The sequence below is a fragment of the Manis pentadactyla genome, chromosome 3 (genome assembly GCF_030020395.1).
Source record: "Manis pentadactyla isolate mManPen7 chromosome 3, mManPen7.hap1, whole genome shotgun sequence".
NCBI lineage: Eukaryota > Metazoa > Chordata > Mammalia > Pholidota > Manidae > Manis > Manis pentadactyla.
Genome location: NC_080021.1, coordinates 203303517 through 203321989, shown reverse-complemented (window position 1 = coordinate 203321989; position 18473 = coordinate 203303517).

Below are 18473 nucleotides of genomic sequence, written 5' to 3'. Positions count from 1 at the left end.
GAAAGGGAAAGAATGTATAGCAGACCTGTATAACCCTTCCCTTCCCATTCTCTAAGCTACAGTTCCCTGGTCTGTAAAATGAAAGCCTTGCTCACCATATCTGAGGACCCAAAGGATTCTAAATCTCATTGAACCCATGGTAAGTGAGGAATTTCCTGTCACTACATATACCAAGCAGAAACTATATAACTAGCATGTGGTAAGAGGGATTCTCTACCAGGGGGATTGTTAAACTCAACCCAGAAGATTATTGAGCAAGCAGCGTGTAATGAAAGAAGTGTGAGCTCTGGAATCAGAGAGGTCTGGGTTTGAGCCCCAGCCCTAGAATTTAGTGGCTATAGGTCTTTGGGAAAGTAGCGCAATATGTCTAAGCCTCTGTTTCCTCTCCCATTAATTGACAGTCACAAGTTTTAAATAAGGTGATGCATGTCAACACCAGCACAGTAACCGACATAAAGTAAGAGGCAGTGATGAAGCCATTCATTCACTGATGCCATGGTCTGCTTCTGTGTGTTCACGATGCCTTGCCATCTGTAATGTCTATGGTGGACCAAAGTAAGATGATAGGCGTCAGGCATACGCTAGTGCGCAGCAAAGATAGACCGCTAGCCACATGTACCTCTTTCCATTCCTACCCTCTGGCCTCTAGCTTCAACTCACTGCACACACAGCATCTAGAACAAACTTCCTCAAGTACAGACCTGAGCCATTCTTTTTACCTAAAACTCTCCAATAGCTCCCAGTCATTTTAAAGATAAACCTTAAACTCTTCATCCCTGTGAGCAAGGAAGGCTCTCAGTGACTAGGCTGCTGTTTCCTCTCACTGACCCCCAGGATTAGTCAGGGTAGCCTAAGTGCTAGAACAATTAATCCCAAAAATTTTATCAGAATAACACAAGGAAAGTTTGTTTCTCATTCATGCCTCCTTCAATGTGTTTCGGCCGAGAGAGGGGTGATTGCCCTGGGCAACAATTCAGAGCCCTCGTTTCCTTTGGTCTGTGGGTCCTCCTCCTCTTCTAGGCTCTCAGAGTTCTCTCTTTCCACCAGAATATGGGGAGAGAAAGGAGGGCTCATGGAAAGGCTTATGGTCCAGAGCTGGAACACACGATCACTGCCCATCCCGCCCTGTTGTCCAGAAATGAAATCAGAATGTTGCTTCACCTAACTACAGAGGAAGCCAGAAAAGTAGATACTGGTGATCATTAGCATTCTTTGCCCTGTTCCCTTTCAACTGACACTGGTACAGCTCTAGACTTCTGCTTACCTGATACACCATTCAGGTCCCCATCTCTGTGCTTTTAACCCTGCTTGTCTCTTTGTCAATAATACTTTGGATCCGCTCTTTTTTATCCTTTATCTTCTCCAAGCGTTACCTTCTTATCGAGTCTTCCTTTATTAGGCCTCCTCCTTACCCAGAGATAAGCTAATCGCTCTTCCCTCTTATTAGCTCTAGACATTGCTCACACTGTCACTCTGACCTGTGGTTTCTGCATATGCTTGCCTCCCCTCTAGGTTTCAGCTCCTTCTGAGCAGACACCTGTGCTAACGCATCACTGTTTCCCCATCTTGCACATACCCCAGTACTGAGTGAGCTGCTCAGTGGGAAATTGCAACAAGTCCTCAGAGAAAAAGAGCTAAATGATACAAGTCACGTTTAAAATCAGACTAGCCGGTTTTGAAGCTTGACACTGTTGCATAACCTCGATCAAACTGCATACTCTCTGAATCTCAGGCACCTCATCCACAAAGCCGGAAGAATATTAGCTCTCCATATCATCTAGTTGTGAAGAATTCATGAATTAATGGATATAAAGCTCTGGGTATGGTGCTTACTATACACAAGGAACACTCAATAAAATATTACCTATTGCTATTATCGTGCCATTCTGACCTGTTTTGTGGATGGGAACAGAAGTGCTCCCCCCTGCATATGAGCAGCCTTGAATTAGGACAGAGAACCTCACGCTGTGGACACGTGGCATCCGGAGAGTGAGTCAGGCAGGCCAAGGTCTTGGTGAGCTCCCATGGCCCTGGAAGGGTTCCTTGAGTGAGGTCTGGCAGGGACAGGAAAAGCTGACAAATTCAATGAGTTAGTCTGCTCAGCAAAGTAAACATGGCTCTGGGAATTTAGAAAACTTAGAATGGAAGCTCTAACTGCCACTGGGTGGAGGAAATTTTTTTCCTAATTCAGTTTGTTTTCACTTGAGCTGCTTCATTTCATCAACACAGCTCTTTGGAATATTGGCTAAATTCCCTGAAAAAGGTCTCCCTTTTTAAATGTTTTTCCCCCCTCTCTCCTCTCTAGTTCCTCAAACGCAATAAAAATCAAACACTTGGAAACCTAGAGAAACCCCCCAAAACAGCAGGTCAGCATAGGTGTGCACCAGGTATATGCTTGTGAATCGGATGGTAAAAGTGACTATAGGTTTGGATGTAAAGTCGCCGTAAGCAGCACACAGTGGCTACAGTTAAATCATTTGCCAAAATGGCCTTGCAGTTGATAAATGGCCTTCTCTTCACAAAGACCCTTTCATCCAGGTCAGCCTTGTGTGTGTGAGGGCCTCATTGCCTCCCCATTTCAGCCTCAGGAGGAACGAAGAGGAGGGAAGCAGACCCTTGTCTGCAGCAAGGCAGAAGGTTTCTCAATCAGGAGCCCAGGCTTCAGCTCATTCTCTGCTTGTTCATCTGGACAATGGACACTCATATCGTTGCTCCACCAACATGAGCGGGGCAGGGGCCCAAAGCCAGAGTATGTGGGGGACTTTCCTTCTCTATTACCTGGGACTTCTTTAAAAAGAGAGCGATAGACCAGAGGCTCTCACTTGTACTGGTCCATGCAAAATTCTGAGATGGCCTAACTCTTCCAGTTCAGAACCAACTGATTGCAGACCAGCTCCAGTTCCCTCTGAGTATGAGCCATCCCACTTTTACATCTCATTTCTCTCTGTTGAGAGGAAATATATAAAGTCAACAGCAAAACACTACATAAAGGATATTTTCCTTTTTTTTTTTTGCTACCTCCTCAACCTTCTTTTGCTTTTTTAAGAACTTGGCAGAGCTGATAAATTAGGCAGGTTTTTCCACACAAGGAACATAAGGATTTATTGTAAATTATATGCAGGAGTTAACATGACTGTGGTGGCCTAGTGATGGAAGATAATTTACCTGATTTTTGTCTTTAAATTATTAGGTATTTAATGCCTGCAGATATGAAAAATTGTTTGCAAAGGAATAACAAAAGAATAACACCACTATTTTATTGTTATTTGCCAAGAGACCAGTACTCTGTTTTAATCTTTATACAATCTTGTAAGATCTTTGTTCAGAATAAACTGAAGCTCCTAGAATTTAAAAACTTTGCTCAAGGTACTACAGATAGACTGTGGCAAAGCCATCAATCAGTGAAATTTTGGCTTATCAGACTTTAAAACCCACTTATACCTGTAACTACAAATCTCCTCCCCTCTCTGTCCCCTTCTTCAGAATGGCAGTATGATCTGCCTCCAGCGGGGTGGGGTGGGGGTGGGCGTAGTTAAAAGGATTAATTGAAATCTGTTTCAATGAATCTATCTGTACCTTTTATGTGGTTGTATAGGAAATCTTCCCAGCACACGTTCTGAAGCCTCCGTCCTCTGGAGCAGTTCAAGGCAACAAAGTGTGGGGCATAGGTCAAGGAGGACCAAAGCTTCCCCTGACTTCCCCGTGCCCAAGTCTCACCCTCTGCTAGGCTGGGGATTTAGCCCTGTCACTATGCTGACCATGTCACAGGACTAGGGATAGGGACTGATTCTTGGGAACACCCCTTATATGCATAACTGCCTGTCAGCAAATTTTGGTTGGGTTATCAGCTGGGATCTTCCTCACCTTTGAGATCTCAGCAAATCAGCCTGACATCGTTCCCAACTGTGCAGCCTGTGGACATCCAAAGCATCCAATACTTCAGCAAGTTGCCAGGAACCTCTTGCCTTTGAGGGTCTTGTTTCTAGATGGGCATCTTTGTTCTATTCCATAAAAACCCAGCTGGGGGAAAAAACAAAATACAGCTGTTTATTTGAGTCCCTAAAAGCTCCACTCATGCATTTGGGGGAAGACTTTACTCAGTTCTAGTGAGAGAGACCCCAGAGGAGAAATTTCCATCACCACCATGAGAGCAACTGTCAGGGTAAAGAGTATCACCAGTCAAGAAATCACCTCCAGCTACATCACTACTGAAGTATTTCACAAACTCTTCCAGTGCCCAGTATCAGCCTCTCCATTGTGCTGACTCCTCCATTCCCCTCCTCCCATTTTTCATCTCATTATTCACCTCTCACTCATTCTATTTGCAGCAAAATTGGTAAACCATGTTCCTATCTCAGTGAAGGGTACCACTCTCATCCATGATAGATTGGCATCTATCATCACCCCCACTTCAAAGACCTCACCCACCTTAAAAGGATTTATTAAGCTTCACCCACCCCTCTTCCCAGGAGGCATCCCAATGCCAGATGCTAAGATCATTGTATAAACAATGACAAAAATGTCTATAGCACTTATGTTGCACCAGACAGTGTTTTAAGCACCTTGTATTTATGAACTAATTTAATCCTCATAGCAACTCCATGAGATTGTTATTATTATATTCTCATTTCACAGACAAGAACTGAGGCACAGAGAGTTTAAGCAACTTGCTCAAGGTCACAAAGATAGTGGTAGACCCATGATTCAATCTCTGACAGTCTGCTGTTAAGGTCTATATATTCATCAGATAGATAGAAAGATGAAGAGACAAATAATCCCCCCTCCTGACTCACTACCAAATAAAATAATGCATTTGTTTACAAAATAAATGAATGAGTAGAATTTGAAGCAAAACTTTGGTGTTTGGGAAAATGTATGAAATGTAAACATCAAAAAGTTGGCCAGGAATTATCGGGGTTAAAAAAAAGTAAGAACTAAAAGAGTAGCTTCAGAAGGAATAGAGGGAGTCCCCCGGGACAAACATTGACCAGGAGCATCGACCAGGCTCCAGGAAATTACGTGCAGCACTTCAGTTGGGTCAGGGAAGGGATGTGTTTGAAATCATATAATCTATCTCCCATACCTGCAGGGAAAGCACCACGGCCACTGAGCGGGCTGCTTCCCTTCTAAGGCCCTTGTGGGGAGATGGAGGTTGTAAAGAGACAGAAGGCGAGAGCTCTCTTGCTTGAAGAGTCACATGCTGCAGAGAAAGGGCCCCTCGTCAGAGGAGTGAACTCAGGAAAGTTTCCACTTCCAAGTGATCTTTGTTCCCTACTTGGAAACCACCGAGTGTGTCTACATCTGGACAATGATGTCTGTTATAAGAATACGACTCTCATCAAAATTCAGCAGACTGCTGAACCAGGGCTGGGCATCTTAATGAGTTGAGGGACTTAGAGTTCTTTCCCCCGGCTCCTCTTTCTAAACACTTTGCTCCTGTCAACAAAGGAAAAGTTAAATCATCCTGAATTTCCAGACCCGTTATTATAGAAGAGTAGGAAAATCACTGTGATGATAGATTCTTTGATATTTGACATTGTTTAAAGATCTTTCTCACTCACTGAACAATTTCATCTTTTCCATTTGACAGACTCATGTCCTCTCACCTTTCCTTCCACCCAGATTAAATAAAAGGTTATCTCATTAAGCCAAATATTTTCTTTTGGGGCTCCAGTATCACATATACCCAGAACTACAATGATAATAGCAATAAGCTTCTTAAAATACTGTTTGACTACACCATGGTAACTTTTTAGACAACTCTGCTGAAAATAATATTATCTTCATTTTCTAACTAAAGAAATGGTTGCTCAGAAAAGGTCTCCATGGGTAATGTATGACAGAACTTGAACTCAACCCAGGTCCAACAGATTCTGGAGCTTTAATTGCTTAATCAACTGCTCTAGTTCAGACACAGTCACCACCACGGGTGGAGAATGCAGCAGAGCTCACCGCCTCCATTACCAGACTGTCTGCTCACTCATCCATCCTAAAAGGCCTCCCAACACCAAAAGCCTCTATTTATTCATGTCAGTAGTATTGAACCCAGAAACTCTTCCTGGACCCAACCCATTTAAGCCAGACAGCAGACATCTCAAATGGCATTGTCCTTCCCCATCCCTCACATCATTAAAGGTTGGAGTTTGTCTCCTTGCTTATAACAACCACTTCTGGATTAGAGATTGCATCTCCTCTGTCCTTCTGTACACTTCCTGCTCATCTGAGGTGTTTGCCTCATGGTTCTGCCTTGCTGTGCTTCTTAATACTGTCACCTAATAATGAAGCTTAATACTTCAGCCCTGGGCATTCCTGATTCTTTGAAGACTCACCTCTGCCTTCCATCTTGGTAACTATAATATTGGATAATCTTTCCAACATCCTGCCTTTTGGGTGCCTTGCCCTCTTTGTTTCCTATGATTTTCTCTGTCTCTCCACTTTACCTACATTATCTCAATTTAGTTATCCCAATTTCATAGGCCTTCTAGAAACTTCCAGTTTACAGACCCATCTCCCAGGACTCCTTTGTTGTCATTTCCTTCATTTTCCAGCTAAGATTTCATTGACCATCATAGTAATTACTTTTCTCAAAATCCTCAGTTTCTTGCTTTGTAATGATCCTCTATAAAGACCTCTTTATGGGTCCTCTGTAAAACCCAAAACCTGAATAAATTTAACTTGCCTTCTACTCCACTCTTGTATGTGGATTGCTGGGTAATTGTGGAGGGGAATAAAAAATGTACCCTGAATTGGAAGCAATCTTAATTCATGGTGCCTGACCTTAAGTACACCCTTTATGATTCCCAAGAGTGCCATTATGTTTCCGCCAGCAATGTTTTCCCTTTCTGCGAGGCAGCTCTGTCAGGCTGTCTCCTCTGCTGTAAGACATATGACCCCCTTCTTCTCCCTTAGTCTCCCTAAGACCATGCCTCCCACAGAAAAGTAGAAGACATCAGTCAAAACTACTTCAACGTCCCGCCTTAAGACTACGTATTTGTATCTTCACTCAGCCCTTTCTCCCTGCTTCTTGATAGACTAGAAGGAATATCCTTTGTCTTACTGAAAACTGGATCCCACTCTCTGGATCCCAACCCTTGCCTCTTCTGGAATGTGACTCCATCCATTTCTCCCTCTGCACTGGCTGTAGCCCATTAGTTTGTGGACGCAGCGCTACCCCCAAACCCCTGCTCCTCCTCCAGATTCCAAACGTATTCTCTCTTCTCTTCACAGAGAAATTTCTCTAATGTGTCTGTATTAAATATCTCTGTTTCACCACCTCCCACTTATTCTTCACCCACTCCGTTTCACCACCTCCCACTCTGTATCTGGCTTTGCCACCTTCACACCACGGAAACTACACTTGAACAATTGACTGATTATCTCCCCGCCGCAGTGCGTGTGCATTTCTCACTTTCCATCTTACTTGCCTTCTCTGCAATTTAATACTGTTGGTCACTCAAAGCGTTCTCTTTTCATGACTGCTGGGACGTGGTATTCTAGTTATCCTGCTAGCTGTCTGGATTTTCATTCCTTTCCCTGTCTTTGGTCATTTTGTTCCCTGTTCCCCCACCTCCCTGGTTGGTCTCATCCTGTCTTGTGATGACTTCTAATCCTGTACCTCTATTTCTGGCCAGGTTTCTGTGCTACAGACTTTTCTCAAAATCAGACAGTCAGTGCTCTTTTACACGCTGCATGGGGTTGTTTCCTAGAAAGTTCATATCCAGCATTCACAAAACAGGCCCTCGCACCTTTCACTAAACCCATTCCTTTTGCTCCTGTGTTTTAGTTTCCGTGACAGTGCCACTGTTTGCCCATTTTCTCAAGCTAGAAGATTACAACACCCTTGCCCTCTTGCTTTGCTTCAGCTCCCCTATATAACAATTATTAAATGCTATGAATTCTGTTTCTCAACCATGTCTTTAATAGACCTACTTATATCTAATTCCAGTTTCACACCCAGGCTGCCTCCCGCTCTCTTACTCCAGGTTCCAGTTGCATGTTACCCCCCACTTTGGATCACTGCCCTCACACCCGCATTCACTTAACTTACTCATATTCTTCCATCAGATTTGCACTCTGATATTACCTTTAATGAAAAGCCTTTCATAACCCCAAGGCTGGGTTGGGTACCAGTTCTTTGTACATCTACAGCATTTTGTGATTATCTCCATCATATCAGTGACACTGTATTTTAATTGTCTGTTTACTCACTTGCTTTACCCACTGCCTAGTTCCTAACTTAATCTTGAACACCTAGCCCAGCCATTGGCATATAGTAAGTGATCATTCATTTGTTCAGTGAATGATCTCTTTTTAAACTACAATGTTGTTTTCTATTAGTTGTGCAGTTGACATACAAATATGTATTACTCAATGAGTGTATGACTGTCCTTTTAAAAGTCAAGTTTATTGAGTTTTGCATGCAGTAGAATTCACCAATATTAACACCAATTTCAATGAGTTTTCACAAATGTATACAGTCATGTAACCAACACTATCATCTTCACATAGAAAATTTCTCTTGCTGCAAATGAACCTCTGTGCCCCTTGCAGTAAATCCCTTTCTCTGCCACAGATGCCCCTGGCAATGACTTATCTATCACTATGGTTTTGTCTTTTCTGAAGTTTCATAATATTTTAATCATATCGTATGTAGTCTTCTGTGGGTTTCTTTCAATTAGCATAATGTTTTTACAATGCACCATGATGTGCATACCAATAGCTCATTCATTTTTATTGTAGAATAGTGTTCCATTGTATGTATACACTACGATTTGCTAATCCAGTCACCAATTAATGGGTATTTAGATCATTTCCCTTTTGCTGCTATTATGAGGAAGGTTATAATGAACATTCAAGTATAAATCTTGACGCAGACATGTTTACATTTCTTAAGGATAAACACCTAGGAGTGGAATTGCTGGATCATATAGTTAGTGTATGTTTATAAGAAATTGCTGGACTGTTTTCCAAAATACTATGCTTTCCTACTAGAAACATATGATGAGATTCTAGTTGCCATACTTCTCACCAAGACTTGGTGTCAGTCTTTTTAACTATAGCCATTATAATGGTTGTGTAGCAATATCTCTTTGTGGTTTTAATTTGTATTTGCCTGATGATTAATTATGTGAGCTTATAGTAGACACCCCCTTATCTTTCTGCCTTTTAAAGACAGCATTCCACTGTTTTGCATCATTCCTCCTACTTGAATACGTTTCTGACTGGAGGCTTGCTGTTAATCCTATTTTCATTCTGTATTTATTGTACAAGCTTTTCTCTCTGACTGATTGAAACTTTTTCCCTTTAATATTTATTTTCAGAATTTCAATAATGATGTTCCTTTATGTGGCTTTCTTTGCATTTATCCTGTTGTGGGTCCACTGAACTTCTTGGATCCATAAATCAATAATTTTTGTCAAACACAGAAATTTTTTTAGTCATTGCTTCCCCAAATATCTTTCTTATATTCCAATTACATGTATTTTAAACTGCCCGATACTTTTTAGAGGTCACTGAGCTTCTGTTAACTTTCTCCAGTCTTTTTCTTTCTGTAATTCATTTTGAATAGTTCCTGTCATTAGGCCTTCATGTTAATTAATATCTTTCTGCAGTTTTTAATTTGCAGTTTATCACTTTCTGTACAATTTTAATTTCAGGTAGGTGTTTTTTACCACTAGACATTCCATCTGATTTTCTTTTATATCTTATACTTCTCTCCTCATTATATTTATGCTTTCTTGTCCAGACTCGAGCATTGAAGCCTATTTATGAAAGGGTGTTTAATGTCCTTATCTTCTAATTTCATCATCTTTGTCATCTCTGGATCTCTTTCTATAAACTGATTTTTCACTGTGTTATGAATGCCAGTTTGCTTCTTCTTTGTAACTGTAATATGTTTGACAATTTTACATATTTTAGTACTATGTATTTTATGTTTCCTTAAAGAATGCTAGTTTTTCTATGGCAAGCTACATGTGATTGGAATCTAAGAAAGGGATTGAGGAAGTAATGACTAAAAAATTTACAAGCAAGATTGATTTGATTCCTTTATGGTTTGTTTTTATACTCTTGTGGAGAAATGGAAGTTTTCATCCAGAATTTACCACCTAGCGGTGTACAGATGAGGCCCTGTTTCCATATCAATGGAACAAAGCAGAGCTGTAGCTGGGGCAAGGGGTGGAGAGAAAATGGCCATTCTCTCCTCCCCTCCATTCCTGGTTTCGTAATTGGCCTGGTGCCCACCAGTTACCAGGGACCAGCCCACGGAGTTCCTCCCGGAAGGGGCGGGTTGGGGAAGCCAGTGTGTGCCCAGGCGCAGGGACTGAGGGAGCGAGGATGGTTAGTGGAGCCAAAAGAGAGAGGATGGAAAGCGCTGAGAGAGGGACTGAGCAGTGAGCAATAAAACGCTTTTCCCCCAATCCGCCCTTCCCCTTGTCTTCCTTTGGCTTCATCGAATTCATAAGGAACTTGCCCTGGGGCAGGGAACCCCCCCCACTTCCTCCTGGAGATGCACTCTTTTAGAGTAACTCTGGAATAGTCATTTTTAGAGTTAATTTAGTTAGCTTCTAAGATGTGACAATTCTGGGATCTCTAATGAATGCCAAGTCCTCTCCACTACAGCTTGTAGGAGGGAACTCGTGATGGGTTCGGGAATCAGCTGGCTTGAAATTCCCATTTGCCCAGGAGTTACTTTTTGTCAAAACTTGAAGTTTTTACTCTAAGCCTAAACAGGTTGGTATTCTCACAGGATTCTATGGTACCCCTGATAAACATATGATACCTTTTATTTGCTAAGCTTCCTCGTCTTAGGAACTCTTACCCATAAATTCTAACCATTTTGGGATCACCTACTATGAAACATTCTGGAAATTGCCTCCAGGCAGAAAGCCTGGGTAATTACAAGGCTCACCTCATCAGTACCCTCCTTGCAGGAACTACAGTCTTGCACTGCATGTTAGTGAATACTAAAAATTGTTTTCTGTATTTTGTCCAGTATTCCAGTTGGTATAATAAAGAGTAAGTCTGGCTGCCACTATTCTGTCATAGCGAGAAGCAGAAATACCAATATATTTTTAACTACTTGCAAGTTTAAGGTTCCCTAATAGTAAGACATTTTCTTCTAGATTGAGACAATGGAGAATGGGGGAGAAATTGGAAAAGAAATGAGAATATGATATAGGGAGGCATTCTGTTTATATCAGAGAAGAAAGGTAAATCCTGCTTCTGCTGGATCAAAGGTTAGGAGGAGAAGAGGAGAGAGACAGGGTAAGAGGAATGGACATATAGGTGTCCCAAAGTCCTTGCTCTGTAGGATGAAAGACTATCTGTTGTATGCTGCCAAATTCCCCTCTTCCCAATGTGGTATGAGTACTGAATGGAAAGTCAGCAGACCTGCCATAATGTAGGGGTAGGAGTAAGATGCCCACAAAGCTAAGGCTGTAGATTGAATAACCCAAATCATGAACCCAATGGAGACCATGAGAGAGTCTCTTTTGTAACAATAATAGCTAAGGAGCAGCTGAGTCAGCAGGAAGGATCAATCTGATTCTGAATCAATAAAGAGATCATCAGGCATAAGGATCATCAGACAAAAGTAAGCAGAATACCCACTAGAAGGACCAAAAATATGATAGACCAATTCTGCCTCAGTGGAGACTAGCCCAGACACTCCCGAAAGGCTCTGTGAGGCGGGGAGAACCCATCCTTCCAAAGCTATTACCTTTCCCTCATGAAACTAGTCAGTGACTATGGGGGAAATGAAGGAATCTAAAGTTCCTCCATCACAGAAGGACTGAAAATACCTAAAGCCTGTTTAAATTACTAGATCAAACTAATTTTTAAACTAATGTGGATTATATTCCAATTTTTTTTGTTTGGAAACATAGGAAGGGACACCGGAATCATGAAATAACAGACTGTATTGTCTTTGAACGTCTAAATTGTGGTATGACTAAATTTGCAGCTCCCCTCCCCCCACCAAAAAAAAAATATATAGTTCTTAATAGCAGTCCTGGAGGGCCATATCATGATCCACATTTTACATCTAAGGAAGTTAAGGCTCAGAGAAGTTAACCGACTTACTAAATTTACACAGAGTATTTTTTAAACTACCTCTCTCCTTTTCTACATACTCTTGCTGTGGGCCAAAGTTTCTGTCTTATTGACTCATAATTGGATTCAGATCTCTTCCAATGCCCTTCAGACTGATGCTTTAGTTCCAATGTCTTGTTTGTTTTATGATTTTATCTCTCCATGCTATGTGTTGTATTATACTCAGGACCATGGCATCCATCCCATTAGTGACCCTGTTCTTCTGACTCCCTTCTTGGCAGTATTAAGGCCCTCAGCCTTCAGCCCTGACCCCACTGCACATCCAGAACTCACCACTCAGAACTGTTCTGACTGTGAGGATCCATAATTTAAGCCAAGAGATGCTGGTCCTACAGCCAATGATTCACCCTGTCCTCCCTGTTGTAGGACCCTTTTCTGTCCCCAACATATTATTTATTTAGTCACTTAAACTAATTTCCTTGGAACTCGTATGTTTTGACATGTATGTCATTGCAACCAAAAAGCACAAGGCAAGAGGAATAATAAAGTTCTTTGTCTTAAACCCCAGAATCCAGTTTAGGAGATGGCTATATTCAGTTTGTACCAGATGAAACCTGGAGGTATGCAGGTGCTGAGGAAGGACATCTGCCAACTTATCTAAACAGTGCAATGAGGGCAAAAGTTCTTGAGAGTTCTTAAGCAGACTGCAAGATACCTTCCCATGTTTTCCTGTAGCTTCCTTGAGCAACTCCTATATCACAGACAACAGCTTAATGCAGTCATAGTAGAACTGTCCTCACCTATGCAGTGTCCCTATGTGATATTGCAATTCATAAGAAATACATATATTTGGTCACCCACATTTTTCTCACATGTATTTGGATGTCAGATATTTCTCATATGTATTTGGTCTCCATCCACAGTTCCTGGCTCACAGCTCCCCAAACCCTAAAATTTCCTAAGCAGATAAGAGCAATGGGAGCATCTTAGAATATTTGGTCTCTTGTCCTCAGTTCCTGAAAAATGCTTCAGAGCCATAAAGGTGAAATGGGTATCTTGTTAGTCATAGCATATCCTTTCCACAACAATTGGTTTTATGTTAATGAAGGTGACTCTAGGAAACACCTAAGGGATGAGGCCTGGTTGCCATGGAACCAACCATGAATAGAGTGTTGGAACTTTCAGTCCCACTCAAGGGAGGAGAGAGAGGGGAGAGGTAAAGCAATCACAATGGCCAGTTGAGTTATTCAGTCATGCCTGTGTAATAGCCTCTGTAAAATCCAAAAGGAGAGGTTTCGGAGGCCTTCCAGGTTGGGGAATAAGAATACTTTCATGGGCCACATACTGGGCCCCAAGCTCCTTTGTTCAGGACCTTGACTTACGTATCTCTTCACTGGCTGCTGATGTGTGTCCTTTAATATCCTTCGTAATAAATTGAAACTAGTGAATAAATGAGTTTTCTGAGTTCTGTGAGCACTCTAGCAAATTAATTGAACCAAGGAAGGGGTCATGAGAACCTCCCTCTGATTTATAAACAATCATTCAGAAGTGCAGGTAGCAACCTGGACCTGAGATTGGTTTCCTGTTTTGGAGGGTTTTTTTGAACCTCCAGTTTGAGCCAGTCATTCAGAAGCACAACCTGCGCTTAAGAGTGGTCCTGAAGTAGAGGGTGATCTTGTGGCCTGAGCCCTTTACCTGTGGAATCTAATACTTCCTCCAGGTAGCTAGTGTCAGAATTGAGTTGAACCGTGTTGAATTCTCTGATACCTTGCTTGATGTCCAAGAATTGCTTGCTGGTGGGTATAGCTCCAAGGGGAAACTGTGTTCCCGGCCCGGGAAGAATAAACCAAAGTGACAGAAATCAGTCAAGAGAAAAGCTAGATTGGGAGAGAAACCCTTTTATTGCTCACAGTGAGGCCCGGCCCGTTCATCCCCTCTGGCCGCCACTCTCACTCCCCCTCCTGCCAGCCACGGAGAGCGCCCCTTCTGGGAGGAACTCCCCGGGCATGTCTCTGGTGACTGACAGGCGCCAGACTGATTACATACCAGGAACAGAGGGGCAGAGAGAGCAGCCATCCTCTCTCCACTTCCGGCCCCAGAGGCTGCGGGAAGAAACACCTATTGGTATGTAAATGGCATAGGCCAGGTTGGGGATTCCGAAAATATACCCACAGTGGGGAAGCCTACGCACAGATGTTGGGATAGGATCCAGGAGCCCCAAAGGACCCTACCGGTTAGGAAAAAGATAAGAACCAATCAGAAATGCTGTTTCATTGAAGACAACAACCAGATTTCTATTGTTAAAAAGAAAACCACCAGCACAAAATGGGGTCACTTCTGCTAGGCTGAGTTATCAAACTGGGGCATAGTCCCTAACCTAATTGGAGTTTCAACCTCCTCCAGACATGTCATAAGGAATTTCCTGGTCAGCACCAATGAGGTAATCTGTCAGAGGAGCTCTCTCCATTTCCCCAAAAAGTAGATGAGGTAATCTGCATGATAAGACTCCCCTGCTTTTCCAAGGGAAGGTGATCTTGCCTAAAACAGCCCCTTTTCTTTTGCTAATAACGTCTTGCCCCACCCTTCATCCTATAAAAATCTTCAGTCTCCCTCCTTGCTAAATGGGATGCTGCCCAGTTCATGAATCGCTTAACGAAGCCAATTAGATCTTCAAATTTACTTAAAATTTTCTTAACCCTACGCAGCCCTGTTAATTGATTTAACAGCTATTTCCTCCAAAAAGGAATATGCTGAAGATTAAGTGAAACTGTTTATGTAGAAATCACAGCACGGTTTTGTCACAGTTAAATGCTCTGAACATAGAAATTCCTTTTTCTTTGGGTCTGTGTCTACGTTGTGGTCTGCTTTTGTTCTACACTAAAACAGAGTGGATAGTCAACCCTAGATTAACCTGTCAGAGCAGCCATACAAACCACAGTCATCAACAGTTTGGAGGCACATGTATGACTCGGATCGCAAAAGGTGACATGACCTGTGCTATCAAAAGGAAACCTAGAGAAGATCCTCACTCCTTTCACTGCTTCCAGGAAGACGTCACTGACTTTGAACCTGGACCACGTGCCCCACCTTTGTAATTCCATAGCACACATCTTCATCACTATACCTACCACATTGTACTATAATTACATATTTACTTATTTCCTTTTCTCACTGGATCATGAACACCAGGAGGACAAGGACTGCACATTGCTCATTTCTGTATTTCCAGTTCCCAGCAGAGTGACACACCTTTCGGGATCAAAACATGAATTGCGGAAAATAAGATGGAAAACAGAATGATATTGCAGATAGAAAAAGAAATGAAGGTGAAAGGAATCCAAGAGAGGGAAAGGAAAAATAAAGGAAAGAAAGACAGAAAACTGGAGGAAGGAAGGAAGGAAGGAGGGAAGGAAAGAGAGAGGAAAGGGAAAATGAGGAAGTAAGGAAGAGAAACAATAAGAGTAAGGAAGAAAAGGTTGATCTTTCATCTTCCTATTTAGAAGCCAACTTTAGGAGTCTACAGTCTTGGAAATGTGGTCCTTGAAAGCTGGAATTGCAGAGTTAGAATAAAAAATAATATGGGTGGGTATAGAGGAATGAAATGATGAATTTAGAAAGTTCCAAAGGTACCATTCCAGAGATAAAAAATTTTATGCTATTTCACTAGTCTCCTCTATGGAAGTGGGGCACGGGAAAATAGATTTACTTAAGGTTCAAAGGCTAGTACTCAGATATTATCCAAAGACTGATTGTCCCAAACAATTTTCATCAATTTCACGTCAACATCACTCACTAGAGTATGTTTTGGTCCTCTGGATGCTGTCAGTATTAACTGTGGGAACTAATCCAAGCCACAGAGATAAAGAATCCCAGAGAATATTGTGCAACAGAAGGTATTTGCCTGTACATATATGAACCATGCCAGATGCTCAGAGATAAAGGATAATTGTTTTTATATCAAATTTTCAAAACCTTTGAACAATCCCAGCAGAGTTTGGGTTTCCCACTCATACCAACTAGTTATATGTTCTTTTGTTGCATCTGCTATTTTCTTTAAAAACACAGATTTGAAACTCTCCCTTGCTTAAAAACCTATCCTTGGGTCCCCAGCCTATAAGATAAAATGCAAAATGAAAACTCCTTTATAATGTGACATTAATACATATTTTGGGCTTTGTCTCTGTTTTCTTTCTTGCACCATACATTCTCACAAAATGGCCTCTCTAAATATATTATTTAAAATATCTGTATGTTTTTTGATACAATTTCCTCTTCCTAGAATCCTTTCCTTTTCTTTCTCTACCTGCCCAGTATCCTTCAATATTTACCCTTCCAGGAAGACATTCTGGCTTAGTGTCCTTAAGAATATGATTATGGAGTCAGTTAGTCTGCGATTTGAATCTTTTACCTCATCATTTTATATTCTTGGGGAATCCTTGGGGACTGTCTTAGCATCAGATGGTGAAATTAATACTAACCCCAGATGATGGCATGATCCAATAAAATAATTGTTAAAAACCCAACACAGTGTCTTGAAATAGTGTTTAATATTACATTCCTTATCATATTTTCCTATCATCATACACATCATCTTCACCAGTTTCTCAGGGTTCTTGGATTGAATAAAATTGTTCAAGTACAGGTATTAGCACTAGGATTAGCACTAAGATATCAATGAATAATGATAGTTATAATCAGCATTATAATAATTTTCATTTTTATACTTAATAAACTGCACTTGTTATTAACACCCTTCCTCTGTCAGTCTTACAGATGTGTCTTATATGTACCTTTACCATGATACTCAACATAACGTTTCATAAGTATCTTAGTCTGTGATTTACTAAGTGGCCGTCCTTGTTCAAGTTGATCATGTATGCCTAAAGTTTAGTACCAAGTGAACTCTTAGCAAATTCATGGTGAATAAGTGAACAGAGTTAACTGTACACACTAAGCCATCCCCATTGTTTTTAGTTTGGTTGGTTTGTTTTTTCCTATTTACAACCTATCCAATTTATTTGCTAAATGGCTGTCCAGAGTGGGGAATTAAGTCTATGAGACTAGAATGGACAGAGGCCTCAAACTTTTGGATTTACTAGCACCATATTCTTAAACTGAACTAAAAGGCTCCCCTAAAATTCATCTAGAACTTCCAAATAACCACAGTAAGTTCTTGATTGCAACTACCAGGATCATTTTGAAGAGACTTGGAGCCTACCCAAGAGTCTTCTCCAAACATTCATTACCAGTTATGGGGTGAGTTCATAGGAACTCACCAATGGTCATTAAATGATTCCTTCAGCATTTCAGGATTTGGAATTACCATCCCACTCCATGGAAAATTTTAGAGGAAATTAAATTATGGTTGGGAATATTGGCCAACTAGATGAAAGGGAAGTAAGTATATTTAATAAATACTCAGCTCTGTGGTTTCTAACAGCAGTCTACATTTCATCTTCTGTCAAAAAAGGGAAAGTATTAACTCCTTAAAAACCTCACTGAAGCTAGCCTTAGAGTCAAGGTGTAGGTACATGTTCTATTGCCAAATAAAAAAATGAGACCCCAAGATAATGCAGATATTTTCAAGTACCCCCAAAATAAGATAAATATCATATAAATCTTAAATTTTTCCTCCTGCCTAAACTCAGTACATTGTTCCTAAGGAGTACGTTATTAGAATTAGTAAGAGATTTGGCATCAGGCAGACCTTATTTCAAAGCTTGGCCTTGATATTTGCATAGATTACTTTGCCTTTCTGAGTAAATCTAAGTAAATAGTAATAGTGTTTTTCATGATACTATGATGAAGAATAATTGTGATGTGTTAGTGAAAATGCTTACCACCATGCTTAGCATATAGATGCTCAAAAAATACTGTTTTCATTTTCATTTTCCCTTGGCTCTTAAAGTCTTACAAGTTTGTGCTGTGGAAAATCCAAATATATACCAACCCATTTCTACAGTAATTCAAAAAAATGTAGAGACAAATTCTACCAAGTAGAAGGATATCATCCATTTATACCCATTCCTGGCTTCCATGGCTTTTATTTGTTCGTCTGTTTTGCAGAAGTGTAAGGTTCCACTGAGTCTTGATGCACATGGATCATGCACCCTTCTAAGGCGCACTGCTATCTGAATACAAGCATAAATTACAAGGGATTTTCACTTTGCAAAAGGCTCCTTTGCTTTACGCAAAAGGATTAATTACATGACTCACTTTAATAGTCATGAATTCCCCAGGTGCCTGTAATTTAAGATCTATTTTTTTAAAAATACTATTAAGTAACTTTCAAACATGAAGTCCCTGTGTGAAACAAAATAATACTTTATGAGGTGAACTCAAATAAAGTCTACCAGGTTGCCTAAGTGTCAAAATAGGCACACTAGATGATGAGACAGATTCCCCTAATGAAAAGCTCTTGG